This window comes from Lepidochelys kempii, chromosome 3 (genome assembly GCF_965140285.1).
Source record: "Lepidochelys kempii isolate rLepKem1 chromosome 3, rLepKem1.hap1, whole genome shotgun sequence".
NCBI lineage: Eukaryota > Metazoa > Chordata > Testudines > Cheloniidae > Lepidochelys > Lepidochelys kempii.
Genome location: NC_136382.1, coordinates 161,759,388 through 161,780,909, shown reverse-complemented (window position 1 = coordinate 161,780,909; position 21,522 = coordinate 161,759,388). Strand labels below are relative to the sequence as shown.

Below are 21,522 nucleotides of genomic sequence, written 5' to 3'. Positions count from 1 at the left end.
GGGGAAGATAAAGCCAAGGGAGAAGATGCAAGGAGAGCCCTGCGAGCACTCTAGTCTCTCACCCACCCACCAACCACACTGCAGCAATCCCAAACAAGAAAAGCCGCTTCTCCCATCCCACCAACACTCACTAGAAAGAGCAGAGGTCAGTAATCAGAGGCAGTACAAGCCCAACACTGTTGGCCGAGCTTTCTACACCACCCCTCCAAAAGTAGCATTGCATACAGATGAAACTATGCCCTTCTCTCATACTATGTATGTTTTAGGTTCTGTACCTCTGTGTAACTATATAAACGCTGCCCTCCCCTAACATTATGATCAGAGCCTTCCACTTACTTCATAAATAAGTAGATCCCTTCAGCATCCGGCGCTCGTCTGCGGCTACGGAGTTACACGTTAAACCCCCATTCACTGGGCTTCATTGATCTCCCGCTGCAACAGACTTACTTTCTCTTTTGCTACACTGTAAATGTAAGGTTCGAAAGGGGCGGAGCGGGCGGGGACGGACGGCGCCCACGCCCAATGGGGGCTCTCCCCTGCAAGCGGGCGGGCTCCGAGCGCCGGGGGGCCAATGGCTGGAGATGGGGGAGTGGGAGGAGCCGGGGGCTGGGCTCCCCGCCGCTTGGGGATAGTTTATCCGACGTAGCTTTGAGTCCGTTGTGGTATAACACAGGGGGGCAGGGGGTGATGTCATTGGCAGCCAATCAGAAGCTGGGAAGAGCCGGAGCCGGAGAAGAGCAGCTGCTCTGTATTTACATGTCAACCGGCCCAGCGGGCATGTGCTTAACCCGTTCCGGGGCTGGGTTGTCAGTGGGGCGCTCGCTCGCCCCTTCCCTCCCGCTTTCCCGTCTCTCCCGCTTCTGTCTCCTGCCTGCCCCCTCACTCCCCCGTCTCTGGAGTCCTTCTCCCCGCCCCCCGCTACACCGGCTCGCCTTCTGTGAATGAAACCCTCCCGCAGCAGCCACGGGCGCCGCGCCGCGAGATGGATTTGTTCATGTTAACCCCCCCCCACACACACACACACACAAGCAAGGGGCTGACAACGCAGGCGGCACTTGGCAAGAAGACTTGGGGAAGGAGCCGATCCAGCCGCAGCCCGAGCTGCTCCCCGCCAGCCGCCCCGGGGGGCTCTCCGGGCGCAGGAGGGACGCTGTGAGAGGCAGGGGCGGAGAGGAGGGTGATAAGCCCAAGGCAGCGGAGAACGAGCTCCAAAGTGCGGCAGAGTCACCACCAGCCACGTTCGCAGGTGCTGCTCTGCTGGCTGGCTGCCTTCTCCCCTCCGCCACTTCCCTGGCTGCAGCCCCCCGGCCCCGGGAAGGGCGAAAGTATTATTCCCCCCAGCACGCCCCTCCTGGGATGCGAGAGGCATGGGCCAAAAAAAAAAAAATCACACTCTCGCTTAATTTTTTTTAAAATCTCCCTCATTGTAATTGTCACAGCGCGAGTCAGCCCTGCCCTTTAAGGCTGGAAGCTGCCTTTTAAAGAGAGCTGTTGGCGTCTGCTGCCAAACGGCTGCATGTTGGGGAGAGACCATCCCAGCTCAGTACCAGGCTTCAGCACCTCGTGCTGCCGCCGTTCAGCACCCATGCAACTCTGGAGCCCTTCCCAGTGCGGAATCAGACAGCTGGAGCAAGAGCAGAGCTCTGGCCGCACGTTTAGGATGTGCAGGGTCTCACAGAGTATCTATCAACCCACCAAACCCCATCTCTCTCCCTCACACTCGCCTACCTCTCTTTGAGAGGCAGGGAGCACCGTGACCTTGGGTATTAACCAGGACCCACAGTCTCCGCTGTTATTGTGTTGTTAAAAGGATAATAAGGAGTGAAGCGATCATGGATTGCAGCAGTTCTGCCTACTACCATAGCAGCCTTCCAGCAAAGGCTCAGAACGGTAAACTAAGTGTGCCTGCCGCGAGACTGTAACATGAGGAGGAGGGAGGACTTCCCATTTAATAAATCTTTAAAATGCTGTGTCAAAGAGCCTCTTTTTTCAAAACTTGTCTTTGTCAATTACTTGTAAAAAGCTATGATTTCATGTGCCTTGCTTTTGCCATTTTCCCTCTCCTTGGTTATATAAGTCCCATTATTTGTTATAGAGTTTGATACAGACATGATGGGACTGTCACAGCTGTTGTGATTTTCAGTCAGTCTGATCCAAAACTATTTTATAAACATTACATATATATAAGGAATCACTTCACCCACCAGGGGAAAGCAGCCACTGCTAGAGCAAAAGCGTGGTAAATGTTTAACAGTGCTAAGCAACACTACACGATCGTTTTAGATGCTGTATCTAATTGAAGATACAGGAGGAATTCAGCAAAAACAACAAAGAGTCCTTGTGGCACCTTAGAGACAAACAAATTTATCTGGGCATAAGCTTTCATGGGCTATAACCCACTTCATCAGGTGCATGGAGTGAAAAATACAGTAGGTAGCTATAAATATACAGCACATGAAAAGATGGGAGTTGCCTTCCCAAATACTCACCAGTAACTACACACCACACAACAGAAGCACTAACACAGGAACCAATCCCTGCAACAAACCCTGTTGCCAACTCTGTCTGCATATCCATTTAAGGGACACCACCATAGGACCTAATCACATCAGCCACACCATCAAGGGCTCGTTCACCTGCACATCCACCAATGTGATATATGCCATCATGTGCCAGCAATGCCCCTCTGCCATGTACATCGGCCAAACGAGACAATCTCTGCACAAAGGAATAAATGGACACAAATCAGACATCAAGAACTGTGACATTCAAAAACTAGTCGGAGAACACTTCAATCTTCCTGGACACTCAATAAAAGTGGAGAATCTTCAACAACAAAAAACTTCAAAAACAGACTTCAGTGAGCAACTGCAGAACTGGAATTAATCTGCAAACTTGATACCATCAAATTAGGCCTGAATAAAGACTGGGAGTGGCTGGGTCACTACAAAAAGTAATTTTCCCTCTGTTCATACTCACGCCTTCTTGTCAATAGTTGGGAATGGGCCACATCCACCCTGATTGAATTGGTCTCGTTAGCACTGACCCCCCCCCCCCACACACACACACTTGGGAAGGCAACTCCCATCTTTTCATGTGTTGTATATTTATAGCTGCCTACTGTATCTTTCACTCCATGCACCTGATGAAGTGGGTTATAGCCCATGAAAGCTTATGCCCAGATAAATTTGTTAGTCTAAGGTGCCACAAGGACTCGTTAGTTTGTATCAGCAAAAATAACGAGGAGTCCTTGTGGCACCTTAGACTAACAAATTTATCTGGGCATAAGCTTTCATGGGCTATAACCCACTTCATCAGGTGCATGGAGTGAAAGATACAGTAGGCAGCTATAAATATACAACACATGAAAAGATGGGAGTTGCCTTCCCAAGTGTGTGTGTGTGGGGGGGGGGGGGGTCAGTGCTAACGAGACCAATTCAATCAGGGTGGATGTGGCCCATTCCCAACTATTGACAAGAAGGCGTGAGTATGAACAGAGGGAAAATTACTTTTTGTAGTGACCCAGCCACTCCCAGTCTTTATTCAGGCCTAATTTGATGGTATCAAGTTTGCAGATTAATTCCAGTTCTGCAGTTGCTCACTGAAGTCTGTTTTTGAAGTTTTTTGTTGTTGAAGATTCTCCACTTTTATTGAGTGTCCAGGAAGATTGAAGTGTTCTCCGACTAGTTTTTGAATGTCACAGTTCTTGATGTCTGATTTGTGTCCATTTATTCCTTTGTGCAGAGATTGTCTCGTTTGGCCGATGTACATGGCAGAGGGGCATTGCTGGCACATGATGGCATATATCACATTGGTGGATGTGCAGGTGAACGAGCCCTTGATGGTGTGGCTGATGTGATTAGGTCCTATGGTGGTGTCCCTTAAATGGATATGCAGACAGAGTTGGCAACAGGGTTTGTTGCAGGGATTGGTTCCTGTGTTAGTGCTTCTGTTGTGTGGTGTGTAGTTACTGGTGAGTATTTGGGAAGGCAACTCCCATCTTTTCATGTGCTGTATATTTATAGCTACCTACTGTATTTTTCACTCCATGCACCTGATGAAGTGGGTTATAGCCCATGAAAGCTTATGCCCAGATAAATTTGTTAGTCTAAGGTGCCACAAGGACTCCTCGTTATTTTTGCTGATACAAACTAACATGGCTACCCCTCTGAAACCAGGGGGAATTCAGGTAACTGGAACGTAATGAGCAGGACTGGAATTTGACTAGGACACGAGAGAGAATTCCCCATAGCATAGAATTCTACCATTGAGAGCATCAGCAATGCTTGCAACACACCCTATTGTCTGACACAAAAAACGTTTGCCACAGCATACAAACAGAACCAGGCAGCACTAGACACTTTAGTGCCCTAGGCCACTGTCAGCCAGTGGTGTGGGAATGCTTAAAGGAACACCTGGGCAGGAGCTACTCCTAAATATTAGGTGACTTAAAGGTTGCCTATGTAGGTTACAAACTAACGTCAGCCCCACCAGCATCTCTCCAATTGCACTTGCTGTGAGTGAACTTATTTAGGAAACATTAAACCCCATAATTCAATCACTAGTGCAGCTCCACCCATGGAAGTTATCGTTTAGACAAGACTCAGACCCCTTTATCATGGTGTCATATTACTCGACACTGCGTAGTTTTAGGCAAGAGGGTGATGAAAATGCTTAAGTTATCTCTGAAATACAGTCTCCACTTCTACTGTCACCATTGGAGCTAAATGGTGGGGAATAAGTCTGAATTTTCCTGCTTTGGATACAGCCAGCAAATAATGTATATGCTTATAAACGATTGCATGTTTCATTTCTGTACCTAGAAATGGCACAACCGTTCTATTTACAAGTGTTAGGAGTATATTTTCCATACAAATAAAATGTTATAGGGATAATTTGTACGGTCCAGATTATATTTAGACTCAGACTTTAAGGCCAGAAGAGACGATCGGGATCATCTACCCATAAGAGCCAAGCACTTATGTATAGGGCTGTCAGGAAAACAAGAATTCCATTTCCAACAATGAAGAGATCATTTGTTTCCAGCCCAAGGCAGCACAAAACCAGGACCTTTCAGTTTTGGGGGAAAAAATCCACAAAGAGAGATCCCACCCTAGAATACTCAGTACCCTAGTTGTTAGAACAAGGGTCAAGTCCCTCCTTTGAATCGGGAAGAGCAGTGACTTAAAACTGTGTCTCTGACATCCCAAGTAAAAGCCCTACTTACTGGGCTACTGGCTATTCCAAGCTGGGTCTGGGGATCTGTCTCTCTTTCTCTCACTCTTACTCATATATTGGCCTTTAGAAAGTTTAGTGAAAAATTATATGATTCAGGGAAAAAATTTGATTTCTACCAAACAGCATTTTCCAATGAAAAACTATTTAGTTAAGCTTCCGCTCAGCTCTACTTATAATTTTACACACAGAAAATGAGACAATACAGTGGGTGAGGTCAATGCTGTTAACTGTGAGACAGATATCCACACTACTATGCATTGCAATAGTGCAGGGGATGGATAAGACACAGTGTGCATTGGAAAAGGTGCTATGAGACCATTTAATGCCCCACAAGTTGTCAGAGAATTGGTCGTGCATCTCATGCAACAGACTGCACATTCATAAACCCAGGACTCCCAAATTTCATGCTAAGGCACTCTGTCAGTACTGACAGAGGGAGGAGGGTCACCTGTGGAGGCTCCAGCACCAAAAAGAATCAACATTCCATTGAAAAATAATTCCCGTTGTACAGTAATGACTAACCTCTGGAATTTCCATTTTTAGATATAAGTTTCCTAATAATCCTGTTCCCTCAAAAATAATCATGTGCTAGTGAGAGCAGCATCAAGTGAAAAAACACAATAGCTTCTGTGAATGGAAGCTGTAAATCACTCAGAATGCAGCATAAGGTCCCACTGGAGCACAGAGCCTAACAAGGTAAGTCTGTTAAGTCTCTGCATGCTGTACTTCCTATTAACTATGAGACCAGCTGCAACCTGCTCCCTGTTATACAAATTAGGATCCACCCCCAGACTCCTGGTAGGTAACCAGTGCAATACTCAGATTGGCAAACTTTGGCAAACTTCTTCTGGCCTAAAGATTGGCAAACTTCTTCTGGCCTAAAGTAAAATATCCTAAGGAAAAGGAAAGCAAAGTAGGGATGGGGGCGTGGGGAGGGAAGAGAGAGACACAAAGTTTCACAGACAAATTACCAGGGGAACGCAGATGAAAGAGAATCAGACTTTCTGGCAATATATTTAGACACAGAAAATTATATAAAATGTTTAGTTCCTTCCCTTTTTCCAAGTGAACTGCAAGGCAAAAATGAAAATTGGCTTCTGAGCTGCAGGGGCCCACTAATCAACCTGTGGGCAGGCATTCAGCAGCGCTACAAAATTTTAAAATTCTTTTTCCCCCATTCTGATCTTTGTGAAATCCTCTTAGTATTTGCTGGATCACTGACAATATCTCATAATGTATCAGTATGTCACGTCAGAAATGCTTCAGCTCTCATTACAATCCAAGCAATCTGGTGAGGTGACAGAATGATGTCAGTTAAGGTATCTTCACTGATCAATAAAGTGTCTGTAAAATTTAATCTAGAAACTTGAATCTAAATCCCTTTGATTTTCCTGGGTTTGGACAGGAAAGGGGTTATGTGAATTTGAAATACTGAATCCAAATTAAAGCACCAGGACTTTGGTTGAATCCAAAGCTGGAAAGGGCCCATTTTCCAGATCCATTTCTAAGATGGTGGAAACTTTACGGACAGTAAAGTCAAAGGTCTGCATTTTAGAGCCAAAATCTCAACGGACAGGTTGCAAGACTTTGATAGCATTGAACACAAATCCCTTGATTCTGTCAACAAACCCAAACCTGGTCTAAACCTAATCAAGATCCAGATCCAGGCACCATCTCCTTGGCCCATCTCTGCAGAAAATCTTCTACCCCCTGAATGCCTATCAAGTTAGTGGATTCTGTCACAGCTTTCAGAGTAACAGCCGTGTTAGTCTGTATTCGCAAAAAGAAAAGGAGTACTTGTGGCACCTTAGAGACTAACCAATTTATTTGAGCATATAGATTTCCACTCCATACGGCTAAATGCAGTGCCTTGCATAATGACAGGTTTCAGAGTAACAGCCGTGTTAGTCTGTATTCGCAAAAAGAAAAGGAGTACTTGTGGCACCTTAGAGACTAACCAATTTATTAGACTCTAAGGTGCCACAAGTACTCCTTTTCTTTCTGTCACAGCTCTGGTCAAGCTCCCGGGCTGGGCACTCATCAGGCTGCTGTGTTTGGATCCCAACACTGGACTTGTGTGCTTTTCACTTGCAGAGTCTGAGCAGAGCCAAGGCATAGTCTATGGTTTTAGGTCTCTAGGCAGACTCTCAGTGTACAAATCTCCATCTATCCCTCCCTTCTCAGAGCGGGACCTTACAGTCCAGCTGCATAGGCCCTGAGACTATGCTGGCTCCCCCAGACTCCGCAATACCATAAGCACACCATTCCCAGAGCTCCAACATTGTGGGTACTCTGGTAAAGTTTGTCCCTTCAGGTGTTACCCCAAAAACAGATTCAGAGTATCCTCAGAATAGCCCACCTACTGTCCCTTTCTGGGCTTACCAAGGATTCCCTCAAAACAGCCCACGTGTTCTCCTGTTATAATCAAGCTGTTCTCATTGGGTATGGGTCTTCAGAATAGCTAAGGAATATCTTGGGCTTGCCAGAGGTTCCCTGTTTTAGAAACTCCCTAGAACAGCTTGAATCTGTTACCTCCGGAGGACATGGATACAGTCTTCCAATAAATAATTGACACAAGCAGTATTCTGTCCAAAACAAAGCATCCTTTTTTGGTGCAAATAACAATCCCTGATACAGTATCATCATCACAGGTCACTGACAGCTACCGGTAACAATCGTTAAGTGTTACATATATAGATTCCCTGTACAATTAACATAATATGCATACACATCTTTATTAATCCACACACAAGCTAACCCTAGCACCATACTACAATCGTAACTGACAGGCTTATTCTGTCTCCTGATTTCTGCAGCGGCTGCTTCTTCATGCTTTCTTCTACCATCTGCTTTGCTCTGATCTGCTCCACAGCTCAACATCACATTGGCTCCCCCGAGTCAGGTCAGCTATCTGCTTGCTCCTCCTTTGCTATCCGTCCATTCCCAATAGCCTCTCTCGTCCTTCTGCCCCTCGAACTCTCTCTCTCTGCTGCCCATAGGCACACTGCCTTTTATACTGTTTTTTCAATTCTATTTTTAGACATGACACCATCAGATCTTTACTGCACATGCTCGCATGTGCTCAGTACCAACTTTCCACACATTACCTCATTCTTGAATGCATGTCAACATTCCACGCATGCTCACTGCCGTTGTTTACCTCAGAGTTATGATTACCTTATCTGTACTTTCCCCTACTTTGGTAATTTAGCTGACTTTACCCCTACTTTGAAGTGCTATGTGACCTGCAGCTTCCATCTAGTGATGGCGTGACTCTGGTTTATTCAAAATGGAGGCCAGGAATACAAAATGGAGTCTGGGGATTTCTCTGGTATCACAGGAACATGTGATAGTTGAAGCAAATAGACACTGATTTTGCTTTGGGATTCTAACACCATTACTCTTCACTTTCACAAAACAAGAGAGATACAGATGTAGGCAAAACAAAGAGACACCTTTATACCATTGCCTGCCTGTTTCTTCACTACACTTAAGTATTCATTGGGAGCTGGTCAAAGCATTCTAACAGTGTCCTTCCTCTCCAGCTTTTCTCCTGCACATGGCTTTTCCTCCAGAACATTGAGACTCCCCACCTTACTCCTGCAGTTAGTGTGCTTCAGGTTCTGGCTGGTCTGACGGTCAGAAAGGTTCCCCTTCACTCCAGAAACATATCCCCTTTCTGGGAAATTCCACACCTTCTCCTCTGGAGATCTGGTTTTCCTACCTTCAGCCACCCCATTGTTCTGTTCAGGCATGGCTCTTTCACTTATTGATAGTCCTTAATGCCTGTCACAAGGAGTATGCAATAAGAATACAGTAAAAATAATCGTAAGGGCCTAAACACAGAGAATTCATAATATCAACCAGAACTCATCAATTGCACATAGATTCCCCAGAAAGTCACAGAGCCATTCAACACAAGCCTGTGCTCAGCTCAACTCAATCTCAGATTTTTGTTTGCAGCTCTGCAGCAGCAACTCCAAACCACTGACGGTGAGGTAGGGGAAGCCAGTGGATATATCACAGATACAAGAACTTGGCTTCCCGAAGTCTCTTCCCCTTGAACTGTCAACTTTCCACTGAGAGCAATTGCTTCTATGTTCTGGTGAATATTTTGATTAAGCAAGCCAGGAAACAGAACAGCTTCATTCTTATATCAGAAAACACAACAATCCTATTTGGAGGTAGATTACTTACTGATGTCTTGTGAGTTATACGTTATTTGCAATAGTGAATACAAATAAAAGATTTTTACAGATATGAAATTATTGATTATTAATACCTTTTCCAAACAAGAGGCTAGAATGGAGTGGAGAGGGAGTGGTGGTGTTCTCCCAGATTTTGAGCACAGATATGGCTTGATCCCCTTGAAAATGCCAAAGTGAGACTCCACTCAGATTTTCCTAATATGATCTTCCTTCTTTGTTCTTGCTTGCTCCGATCAGCAGTGTAGAGTTAGTGTTGATGTTGCTGAGGCAAAGATAGTCAGTTTACACTTCCCCCAAAGCTATTATTTCAGGTTGTCTGCAAAGTCTGGAAGACAGCACTGCATTGGTTTACACCTTCACATGTAAAAGGTTGTCCTCTCAACCATAAGGGTTCTAACATATATATAATTGTGGGCATCCGCCTGAAAAATGACTGATTCATTGAACTGCTTTGCTGTGCGGTGGTCAAATCTGACATGTATCCAAAGCAAACACTTATTAAAAAATAAATGTTTTGGATACTGATTGAATAAGGCATTTGTCTTATTACTTTCTCACCAGACTATTCTACATTAACATAAACTGAGCAAAATGATACATTATGAATTATTTTTTGATGAACTTACCTTGAGGGAAAGTTCTATAGAATTAAATGGAAAATAAGTTTTCTATAGATTATTTTGAACCATCCAATAATATTTAATTCAGGAATGTATCTCTGCTGAGTAGTCTTGCCAGATAAAGAGGGCATAAATGTACCACACTGTTTTATACCATGTACGCTTTCTATTGAACTTAGCTTTGTGTTTTTTCCTTATTCCACTGTAATTGTTATTGCTTTCTGTCCTTGTACAACAGAAAAACAAAGAATATCCTTTGTATTCAGTCACATTATATAGCCTTAAGAGGATTTACTACAGAACCTTATTGACTTCATCTTTGTTACATTTCATTGGATTCTTCTGTAAAGCTAGCCATTTCTTCCTGCTCACAGAATATGCATGACCCAATTGGGATTTCCTCACATGTATTTAACGAATATCTTTTCCGAATGTTTTACTGTCTGACTCCAGTTTTATTCAAAATTCAACCTGTGTTGCTTAATTGTGATATGACAAATAGGTCATAGTATTGTTTCTGTATCACGAGTGGATGAGTGTGCTACTGGAATATAAGCACAGCTGGCATAAGTACCTGCATGTGTTTATTTAAATTTCTGTTTCCACAGGTAGTTGCAGGCATGATTTTGAAGTCTGTTTTTGGCAAAAAATGTTTACTATTAAAGTGTGGTTATTTAGATGTTTGCTGGAAGGCAAAAATAGAAGGGTGGAGAATGAGGCCCAAATGATTTTTTTTTTTTAAGTGAAACATTCACAAAATTTTTGCATCTCACACCACACTAACTGAACAAAATATTTCATCCATTAAAGTTAACACATAATTAAACAGTTAAACACCAATACATGTTTTTACTAATAATTTACACAGTAATAACCATGTCAAACTTACCAGTAGATACCATTTTAAAGTGGCCCCTAAGAAAAGTCCCTCGTTGTTGAAGGGTTTGTTCTGTGTGTCTCATTCTAATCTTCTGTTGAACAATAGGTGACTTTGTCCCTTGTTTGGAAAGAAACACAGAAATTTTATCTAAAATATTGCCCTAGATGTTCATATTTTTAGTACCAGTCTGCCAATGGCTATGTGCAGTACCTGACCTGTGTGTAAATAAAGATTAAAGTCTACAGAGTTGGCAGGCCTTAGCTTTCAAAACTACTTCCAAGGAACATGTAAAGGAAGATTAGCAGCCTGATTGAGCCTGGTCTGGCAAACAGTATGAAAAGTGCTTTCCACCATGGTAAAAACAATAGTAAGCGCTCTCCTCAGTAATGTTTGCAAGGTCAGGTCGTTAGGTTTCAATGTCTGAAACTTGGGCTCAGATACATTTGCCTCAGTGATCATGGTTTATATTACAATAGAACTTGAAGGCCACAGCCAAGATTAGGCCTCCATTGTGCTAGGTAATGTATAGACACAGTAAGACACAGCTCCTACCTGAGAGAGCTCACAATCTAAACAGACCAGATGGAGAAAGGAAGCATTGTCCCCTTTTTACAGATGGTCAGCTGAGGTAGGAGGGCTTGGCTTTGACTGAGACCAACACACAGGAAGTTGTAGCAGAGCCAGGAATTCAATTCCAATCTCCTGTGCCTTAACCACAAGACCTTCCTTCCTCTTAAGGAGTCTTCTGCCTTTCTGAGACCATTAACATTCGTATGGTTTATATTGTACACCTACACCTGGAAGTGAAGGGGTTCCTGTGTAGGGCTCTGCATGGAGAAAATAATGCCTTTATGTAGCACCTTTCTTCCAAGGGGCTCAAAGCACTTTACAAAGCAAGTAATTATCCCAGTTGTACAGACCAGGAAAGCAAGGCACAGAAGTTGGTTGACAAGTCCATGGCAGAGCAGGCAATAGGAGACTGAGGAGTCAGAAGACAGATTGCAATCCTCAGTCCAAAATAATGTTTAAATTTTGCAGTGAGCTCCCTGTACCAGGTCAGGAAGTGGGTGGATTAAATAATAGGCACCTCTGTGTATGTGTGAAAGTCACCCCCTGCAGAAAGCCAAGCACCTTTTAAATTTGCCTGGAGTTGAGAGGACAATGTTTTTGAACTCCATCTGCTAGTAACAGAGCTCTCATAGGTTCAAAAGCCATCTACAGTCCCACCAAATTCATGAAGGAAATGGTGTTCAGTGAGGTCAAATGAATAAAACTAATCTGAGAAATCTCTTCATCTACACATTTCAGTTAGACTTTTGCAAAAGTAGAATACCATTCTTTTAAAAAAAAATGCCACCTCTTGTCCTCAAGACACCTTGATCAGTTATCCCCCAAACCTCTTCCTTAAATACTCCCCTAGTAGGGGAGCAAATGTGACAAGTTCACCCAGAAGTTGGATCTTAAAATAGTATCTAAAACTTATTTTACAATGAAAGGCTAGTCCCAACCCATATATGATGCCTGACCAGAAAGGGTTAAGCAGCTTGTAGGCTAGTTGACCCAGAGTCAACCTTTGGAGACATGTTAGATAGGCTAGAACTTTGAAATGCAAACCTATATTGTTAGAAATTAAAAGTGATACTAATTGTATGATTTACTTATATCTTGTTTAATGATTAGCCATGTAAACAAACAGTTCCTGTCTGTCACTATAACTATTAATTCAGAGATCAAAAGGACATCTTAACATTTAGATGAACTGTACACATAGGATATCGCTGAATTCATAGCTCTTTAAAATGTATAGCAAATCATCTGTGAATGGCAGAAAAACAGGCAATTGCCTTATGTTAATCTGTGTGGATAACTACTGGTTATGCTTAGGAAATGGATCCACTTCAAAGTCCCCATGAGTGCCTATTGTTCGCTGAAGGACTCTGAGCTGTCACAAGAGAGCCTGAAACAGTATAAAAGGGTCCCAATCATTTTTTTATCTCAGATCTGCTTGAGGCTTCATGCAGGGGAAGCCTAAGACGTAAGGACTGAGATCCCAGTCCTAACTGGACCACCCTGAATATAAACATTGAACTGTAACCTATGAAGTATTTCTGAAAGAACTCTTTCCAACTGCAAAGCTCACCATCTCTGCTATGAATCTGAATCTCAAGAATTGTACTTGTCTGTATGTATACTGATCTTTTAACCAACGCTCTCTATCTTTTGTTTTTAAATAAATTTTAAGTTTAGTTCATAAGAATTGGCTATAAGTGTGTATTTGGGCAAGATCTGGAATATTCATTAACCTGGGAGGCAATGTGTCCAATCCTTTGGGATTGGTAGAACTTTTTTACATGATGAATAAGATTTTCACTAATCTTCATCATAGTTGACTTGGGTATCTGGGTGGATGCCTAAGGCTGGGTTACTTCAAGGGAACACTGTTGTTGGCTTTTGGGTAACCAGTGAGGTATTATAGAAGCTGTATTGTGCTGGCCTGGTAAATCTAAGTATTGGAATAACCACCAGCTTTGGGGATTGCCTGCCCCATTCTTTGCAGTTCACCCTAATTGAGTGACCTCAGTTGGCTCCCCTGGAACCCCAGTCACACTATACAATGGACAGGGTTCTGCCTGCCTTTTAGAAACCTATCTCCAACCAAACACTAGTAACAAAGGGATGTAGCTGACCCAGTTCACCTCAGTGTGGTGTTAACTTCAAAGCCTGAACTGGGGAACTTTTCAGTGCTATGGAAGACGCTTCATATCCATTCTTTCCTATTGTATTATGGTCCCTTTTCATGTCAGAATAAGCTCTCTAAATATTATGGTGAATAGCACAATTTAAATACCATAGGTGGACAGATAAAGGATTTGTTTACATGCCTGCTTGCACCAATTTATCTATAAGTTAACTACAGTTTTAAACCTATTTTGTTAAACTGAGGCAACTGTGTGTTGACACTTCCCACTTTAAATCTCTGTATAGACACTCCTGTATTGGTTTAATACTGGCTTATAACAGTGGAGCTTGGTACAGTATAAGCCAATTAAAAACAAAGATCCACAAGAATGTCCATGTAGGGGTTTGCTCCAGTTTAATTAAGCTCGTTTTTAAAGTTATTTAAGTTAAATTAGAGCAACTTCTCTTTTTAAAGAAGGCCAAACTTTCTTGTCCAATAACCACAGCAGTAACAAGGTAGTTTTTTTTTATTTCAGGCACTTGAAATTTCTTCTTTTAAGCTACTGCTGTGGAGGATGGGCACATATCTATTTTTATCCACTCTGCAAACTGGTCTATAGAGCCTGGAGAGAGAAAAGGGGATCCAGAGGGCCTTAACTTTACCTCCGGAGACTCAGTAGATACTAGGTTTTATCATGACTAGGAAAAGCCAGGACAAAGGGGCTACAGAGCAAAAATGTTTTGGACCCAAGGTCCTCACTTCAGCGAGTGTTACAATCTAAGTTATAAAGGGAACAACAACCAACAAACAGACCATTATAGACAGGAGAGGAGGGGATACAATGGAAAGTCAGAAGAAAGAGGAAACTGCTCTTCAAAGAGCTTTATAACCCAAGTTCTAGTCATTTATATTGTCTCCATTCTGTTTTATTAGTGAGGGGGTGAGTGCTCCCTCTCTCACTTTTTGGTGTAGCTGGAGCGGAAGCAGATTGTGATGTAATGGAGAATAGAAACAGAACACAAGTAGAAAGGAACAAGTCCAATTAGAGTTATCTTTATGTCTTCACTTAACACTTTGGTTTCATAAAGACTATATTTTCCCAGGCTTTATAGCTGAATTGCTATATCAACTCTAAGAAAATAAGTGAATGTATAGTTATGGCTACCACTAATAAACATGAACTGAGAAAGCAATGCACAAATAACTGATAGATGTATGGGCCAAATTACACTCTCAATTACACCCACGCACCCCTATTGATTTCCATGAGAACAAAATCTGGTCGTGTGTGTGTTGGTACAAAATCTCCTTAAAAATATAGTGCTGCTGGAATTTTCAACTGTGATGGCTCCTTTCTAGAGATAGGCAGGCTAATTAATCCAACATTTGGGGGCGTATGCCAATCCTTCTCACCATTAGTCCCATTAAGCTCATGGGTTTCATTTGCCTGTCACTTACGCTACTGGGTGGTAACTTCAATGAAACTGACACTACAGCAAAGCTAACCTAGGTGAGAAGAGAATCAGGGTCAAACAGTTATATTTATGTGAGCAGGGTTTGGTAATCCTTCTGATTATAAAATACTTATTCTTGATACATCTCAGCTGAGTTTTTACACAATTCCCCACCCATTGATCATAGTGGTTGTTTTCACTATACAACAAAAGCAGAAGCTTTCCTTCTTTTAATCGTGTATTAGTAAAAAACTAGCTTAAGTTTTATGGTTAGCATGGACACCACATTAATTGCTTCTTATTACTTCTGCTCTCTCAAGGTAATAATTCTATGGTTGACTGTAGAAGTCTAAGCAGAAGGACTCACACCTGATCTCAGGAACATTGATTGGAAGCTACTAGCTTAACTCCTTGGTTCAGGAAGGAGTAACAGATACCACACCTAGCATCTATTCAGGCCCTTTCTTCAGGGAACTTGTGACGGGTTCAGTCACAGAGGGCCCCATGGGACTGCCACCTGACATGCTGAGACTACCTCTGAGCCCATTTTCCCTGGCAGCTTGGGTCTTCAGTACACTGTCTTGTGAAGCCAGACACGCTAGCCTGCTGCAAACCCAGGCCTGAACCACATCCCCCAAAAGCTGCAGGCTTAACTGAAAACAGCTTAAGAAGTGCTTTCGTCTTCAGCATCCAGATACCCAGTTCCTAATGGGGTCCAAACCCCAAATAAATCTGTTTTACTCTGTATAATGCTTATACAGAGTAAACTCCTAAATTATTTGCCCTGTATAACACTGATAGAGAGATATGCACAGCTGTTTGCTTATTAATTAATCCAGAGCAAGTATTAATACCTGGGGGAGCAAACAGTGATTTTATTAAACATAAAAAATAAGATTTAAGTGGTTCCAAGTAATAACAGACAGAACAAAGTAAGTTACCTACATTTAGTTTCCTACTGTATTAGGCTTAGACTTGTGTGTTTGTTTTATTTTGCTTGGTAAATCTCACCCTCAGAGATGTTCCAATAAGCTTCTTTCAAAAAGACTGGACTCCTTTCTAGTCTGGGCCCAATCCTTTCCCCGGGTACAGTCCTTGTTCCAGCTCAGGTGGTAAATCAGGGGATTTCTCATGACTGCAGCACCCTTTGTTCTATTCCACGCTCTTATATTTCTTTTGATCAAGGTGGGAATCCTTTTTTCCTCTCTGGGTTCCCACCCCTCCTTCTAAATGGAAGAGCACCAGGTTAAAGATGAATTCCAGTTCAGGTGACATGATCACACTGTAAGGCTTCATTACCCACTTGCCAGCACACAGGTATATAGGAAGACTTACAAGTAAACAGAAAGAAAAGGAGTACTTGTGGCACCTTAGAGACTAACCAATTTATTTGAGCATAAGCTTTTGTGAGCTACAGCTCACTTTATCGGATGCATACTGTGGAAAATGCAGAAGACATTATATTCACAGAGACCATGAAACAATACCTCCTCCCACCCCACCTAGTCTCTAAGGTGCCACAAGTACTCCTTTTCTTTTTGCGAATACAGACTAACACGGCTGTTACTCTGAAACAAGTAAACAGAGCCATTTACAACCAATTGTCCTGGTTAATGGGAGCCATCAAGATTCCAAGCCACCATTAATGGCCCACACTTTGCATAATTGCAATAGGACCTCAGAGTTATATTTCAGATTTCTAGTTTCAGATACAAGAATAATACATTTATACAAATTGGATGACCACACTCAGTAGATTATAAGCTTTGTAATGATACCTTACAAAAGACCTTTTGCATGAAGCATATTCCAGTTACATTATATTCACACTCATTAGTATATTTTCATAAAATCATATAGAGTACAACATCACAGAACTATGTATTGGTTACACAAATAATTTTCAGCAACCCCCAGAATAATGCAGCTCAACATAAATCCAACAGCTACCTCTCCCTTGACCCAGAGGGTTCCTTGAGAGAGCTTCCCTGCTTCTAGCAGCTCTTCCCCTGTCCTACAGACCATCTGCCTAGGATGCCCCTGTTCCAGGGCTGGCCATAAAAACCAACCCACTTTCTCAAGGTCTGACCTAGCTGAGCTTTTTTAGCCCTTATAGGAATCAGGTGCTCTTTGGGTGCTGATCCCTTCTCAGCTAGGTCAGATCATCCCCTCTACTAGGCCCAAAATCCTGTTCTTAAAAGGGTCTGTGCATCAGAACAGGGCTGGCTGGCCTACTGGACCTTAAAGGGGCAGACCGCCCTATTACAAAGATGTGGTACCAGGAAGACATTTAATTATATACCTGACGTGTTCATTTCAGGGTCTCAGGGCCCTGAAACCCATTGTTTTCTTTAATTTGTAATGCTCATTGCAAGGAACAGAATTGCAGCTCTGGCACAAAGTATCTCTGCTGGTGGCTTTGGTTATCTACCATCGTTCCTTCCTAAGTTAAGAGGCAAACCACACTTGTGGGAAACTGGAGATCTGGGTTCTAGCTGTAGTTCTACTTTCTTTCTGAAAAGCTGAATATGAACCGGGGGGTCCCTGTGTATTCAGGGGTGCGAGAAATGGCATTTCTACATATCAAAGACTATATACCGTCTGGTGAAAACTCAGCACGGGAAAGGAATGTATTCGCCTGTCATTCCCATCACAAATCATGGCAACCTTCCTTCCTGCAGATGGCAGTCCCTGGAGGTCATCCGTTGTCTTCCAAGCACTGGCCCGAGGGAGTTGCTGCAGATCAAGTTGTGGCCCTCCTCCTTCTCAATGGCTGAGTCAATGAGGCCAAACCCTGTGGGCCCAGTTTCCCCATATGGGAACACTGACACTAGACAACCAGAATCACCCCTGTTTCCTCATCACAGAAGAGTAATTTCAGAATAGTCTTGTATAGCACTGTACATCTTCAAAGCACTGTAAAAAGATTAACCAGTCAGTCCTCCAAACACTCTCATGATGTGCATATACAGTGGAGAAACTGAGATGCAGCAAACCGGATGAGGTAGCACCTCACTACACAAGTGGTCCCATGGGTTTTAATGGGGCCACTTCAATGGCACCTAGTCACCTTGGATAAGGGTATCAAAATCTAGCCTAGAGCATGTCAGTGATTTACACCAGGCCACATAGCAAAATCAGGGGTAGAGCTAGGATTACAACCCAGGGCTTCTCGCTTCCTAGCCCCAACCTCAGACCAGTAAGGGCATGTCCATGCTAGCAAACATTAGACCCATCGTTCAGTACCCAGGTAGTTCCACCAGTAGAAGCAAAACTCTAAGACAGATCGAGAATGACAGTAGAAACAGGACTTGGTCATATCTGCCACCATGTTACCAAACCCCGCTCTGAACAGCAGTGAATTTATGCAGTCCAAATTTTGATGGTATATGGCCAAGGAATGCTGCTTCCCCTTCTCCTCTTGAAAAAAAGCTATTCATTACTAAGACCTAATAATAAAAATACAGTAAATTTGCTGGGTCTTTTTATGTTATTAATAAAGGCATGACTCAGCCTTAATCTGTTGCAAGCATCAGTACAAGTAACTAACTTAACAGAGAAGAAAGGCTCCTATAGAAAAGTCAAGTAGAACAATCAATTATAAACCATGACAGACCATTGTGCAGATGCTTCTGACACTTGTCATGCCAATCATTCCTGCTGCAGGAGGCAAATCAGGTGAATATACAAAACAAATAGTAGATTTTCTATTTACATGTAAAATTTGCTGATTAAAATATTGCTTCCAAATACGATAAATCTGATCTGGCCATTTACAAAAAAAAAAAAAGACTTTCCCCATAGAACACCTTATTGCCCAGTATTGTTATGATTAAAGGGTCTTCTCTCAGCTCTTTTTCTTGTCTTTCATTCAGAATCATAGGCTTCTTTTCTCTAGCCAGTGACTGAATTATTATACAGGGTTTTTGACCAAATGAGGATAAAATTAACAAGGGATTTTTTTTTAAATGAAGTGAAAGTTTCTCTTTACAAACTCTAATTAACGAATGCTCACGACACTCCTGTGTGGCAGGCAAATACTGCATGATCTCCATTCTCCAGATGGGGAAACTGAGGAAAAGAGGTCCACTACATTGCATAGGCAACCTTGTGAGTCAGAGGTTGGATTAGAGCTCCTAGATGCCTAGTGCTTAGACCTATGCTCATTATGCTAGACCTTGGTCCATCTCTGCACTTATATGGTAATTTAAAACAGGAAAATAATTTTCATTGCCAGCTAAAACTCAGGATACTGCTCTTCTCTGCGGGGGAAAAGCAGTATTCTCCTCCTACCTCTTTTGATGGGCATGGAAGAGCCTGTGTGCAGGGAAACAAATGTAGCTATCTTGTGTGTTGGGAAGCAAGATATAGGGAGCCAATGCAGCAGGTTCACTCTCCTTGGCAGCAGTAGATACAAACTGAAAGGGTCAGATGTATTTCATGGGTGAACTGACTCTTCTGTGTACTGCGCAAGCCAAAATGTGGGAGGCTTTGCCCTACAAGTAGCCACTCAGTGATTCTTGTGTTTGGGAAGCACCACTGAAAACCAACAGCTAAACTCAGGAGGGAGGTTGATTGTATCAGAGCTCTTTGCAATTTAAGCTAAGTGTGAGTATTACAATGGGAATATTCATTGACACTAATGGCTATCGCATCTCTAAAGTGTCAGTACATGTACATACATGCGCATGAAGATGTAGCTCTATATCTTTATCGCCTACTATGCAGAATGGTCTCTTTAGACAAGCATTCCAAGGGAACTTTCCCCCGTCATGTTATTAAAGATGTGCATCCTTGCTCAGATTCACAGCAGTAAAGGACTACGCCATGTATATTAACAGCAGTGCTGACCATGAATAGTTAGCACACTCAAGTCAATGGGACTGTAGTATTAGCATCATTGTAATGGTGCGTATCATACAGTGAGCCTGATCCACACAGCCCATGGACTTCAGGGGGTTTTCAGTAAGCCCAGTGTGAACAATAAAAGGATTTAAACTTCCAGTGTGTATTATTTTTAACGTTTAAAGTTCCTAGTTCAAATTATGCCTGAACAACCCACACAATGTCACAGTTTAATGGGGAAAAAAAGTTTAAAAGCATTCCAAACCAGTGCACAGAATTGCTTAAACAGGTAAACCTGATTGTTACAGAAATAGTGCTATTGTGAACCGTGATCTCAGCTCCTGTTGCCATTTACCTCTGAGAAAAATTTCCAGTGAGGAGCAGAGGTGTGTGTGTGGGAAAATAGGTAAGAATAGGACCCTTGTACTCTTAAGCCCTGATCCATAAGCCCTCACCATGACTCCAGCCTCCAAGGACACAGGCCTGGGAAGCTAGCTGGAGCTAAGGTGGACAGTTTCTGTCCTGCTGTCCTATTTCAGGCTTCAGTATTTGAGGTATGTGCAAACAAGGTGCTGGAGTCAGAATTTGGCTCAATATTTCAGAACTGATTGTGACTGTCACCACTTAAATTGGCTGAAAAGATTTAACCTAAACTTGGTTTAATATAGCAATGTGAAGGACATGAGAAATATTTAACCTCCCTGTGGTTTACAGTGGCAGTAACCTATACAGAGATACTGTAGGATATATGTTCAACCAGCATGTGCTTGGATTCCTGGCAGGTGAACTCCATTTGAGACCACAAAATAAGCTGTGGACCCAAATTTGAATAATTTCCCACCTAGCTACCCACACTGTGCCTGCAATGTACCTGTACAGATTTACAGTCCTGCCATTGGACTGTGAGTACAGAAATGGAAGAGCAGATTTCATGGATGTAAACTGTGCCAGTGAGGCAGTGAAGCCACTTTATTAAAAATGTATCCATTCATATCTGATATTGCTGAGATGACAACTTGGATGTCAATTTTTAGCCCAAAACTAATTGTAATGGCTGAACACTCAAACAACAGGATAAGAGAAATGCTCACAAACCCTTATCTGAAGCAGCTCTGCCAGCTGCTGCAGTGATTCTGTTACTCATTTTTAACACTCCCTCCCCCAAAACAGTTTTTGCTTGATGCCTGGCTCTCTGCAGAACAAGCCACATAAGGATTTTGAAATTTGCTGCAAAATCATTTTGAATCCAGGGGACCGTCAATGATGAATCACCAAAGCTTTACCTCCCCGGGGGAGAACCTAATCCCAGTGCACAGTCCAGGTAACCCTTGTGTTCTATTCTGGTCCTTAGAACTGTGCCTATCACTCTGCTATCTTAGTGCCAGAGGCTATATGCTGGGGAGATTGATTAGGCCAAAAGGGAAGGCACTGTTCTCCTCCAGGCTATGCTTTGTGCCTCCCCCAGCCTTTTTGCAGGAGGCAATGGCCAGTGCATCCCTCCAGCCAATGGACTAAGCCAGCAACAGCCAACTAATTCAAGCCTGTAAGTGTTTTTTGTCATCTGTGGTCCAGATTTGTTGACTCACCATTTTGTCCG

General features: G+C 42.8%; 1 protein-coding gene across 1 annotated transcript in view; it reads right to left on the bottom strand.

Moving 5' to 3' along the window:
* The window catches only part of DUSP10 (dual specificity phosphatase 10), a 38,072-nt gene extending 37,605 nt beyond the window's left edge, over positions 1-467 (bottom strand). Inside the window, exon 1 of the mRNA XM_073338835.1 lies at positions 337-467. The gene's annotated coding sequence lies outside the window, so the exon portion shown is untranslated. The remainder of the gene's footprint in view (positions 1-336) is intronic.
* Positions 468-21,522: the final 21,055 nt, after the last annotated feature.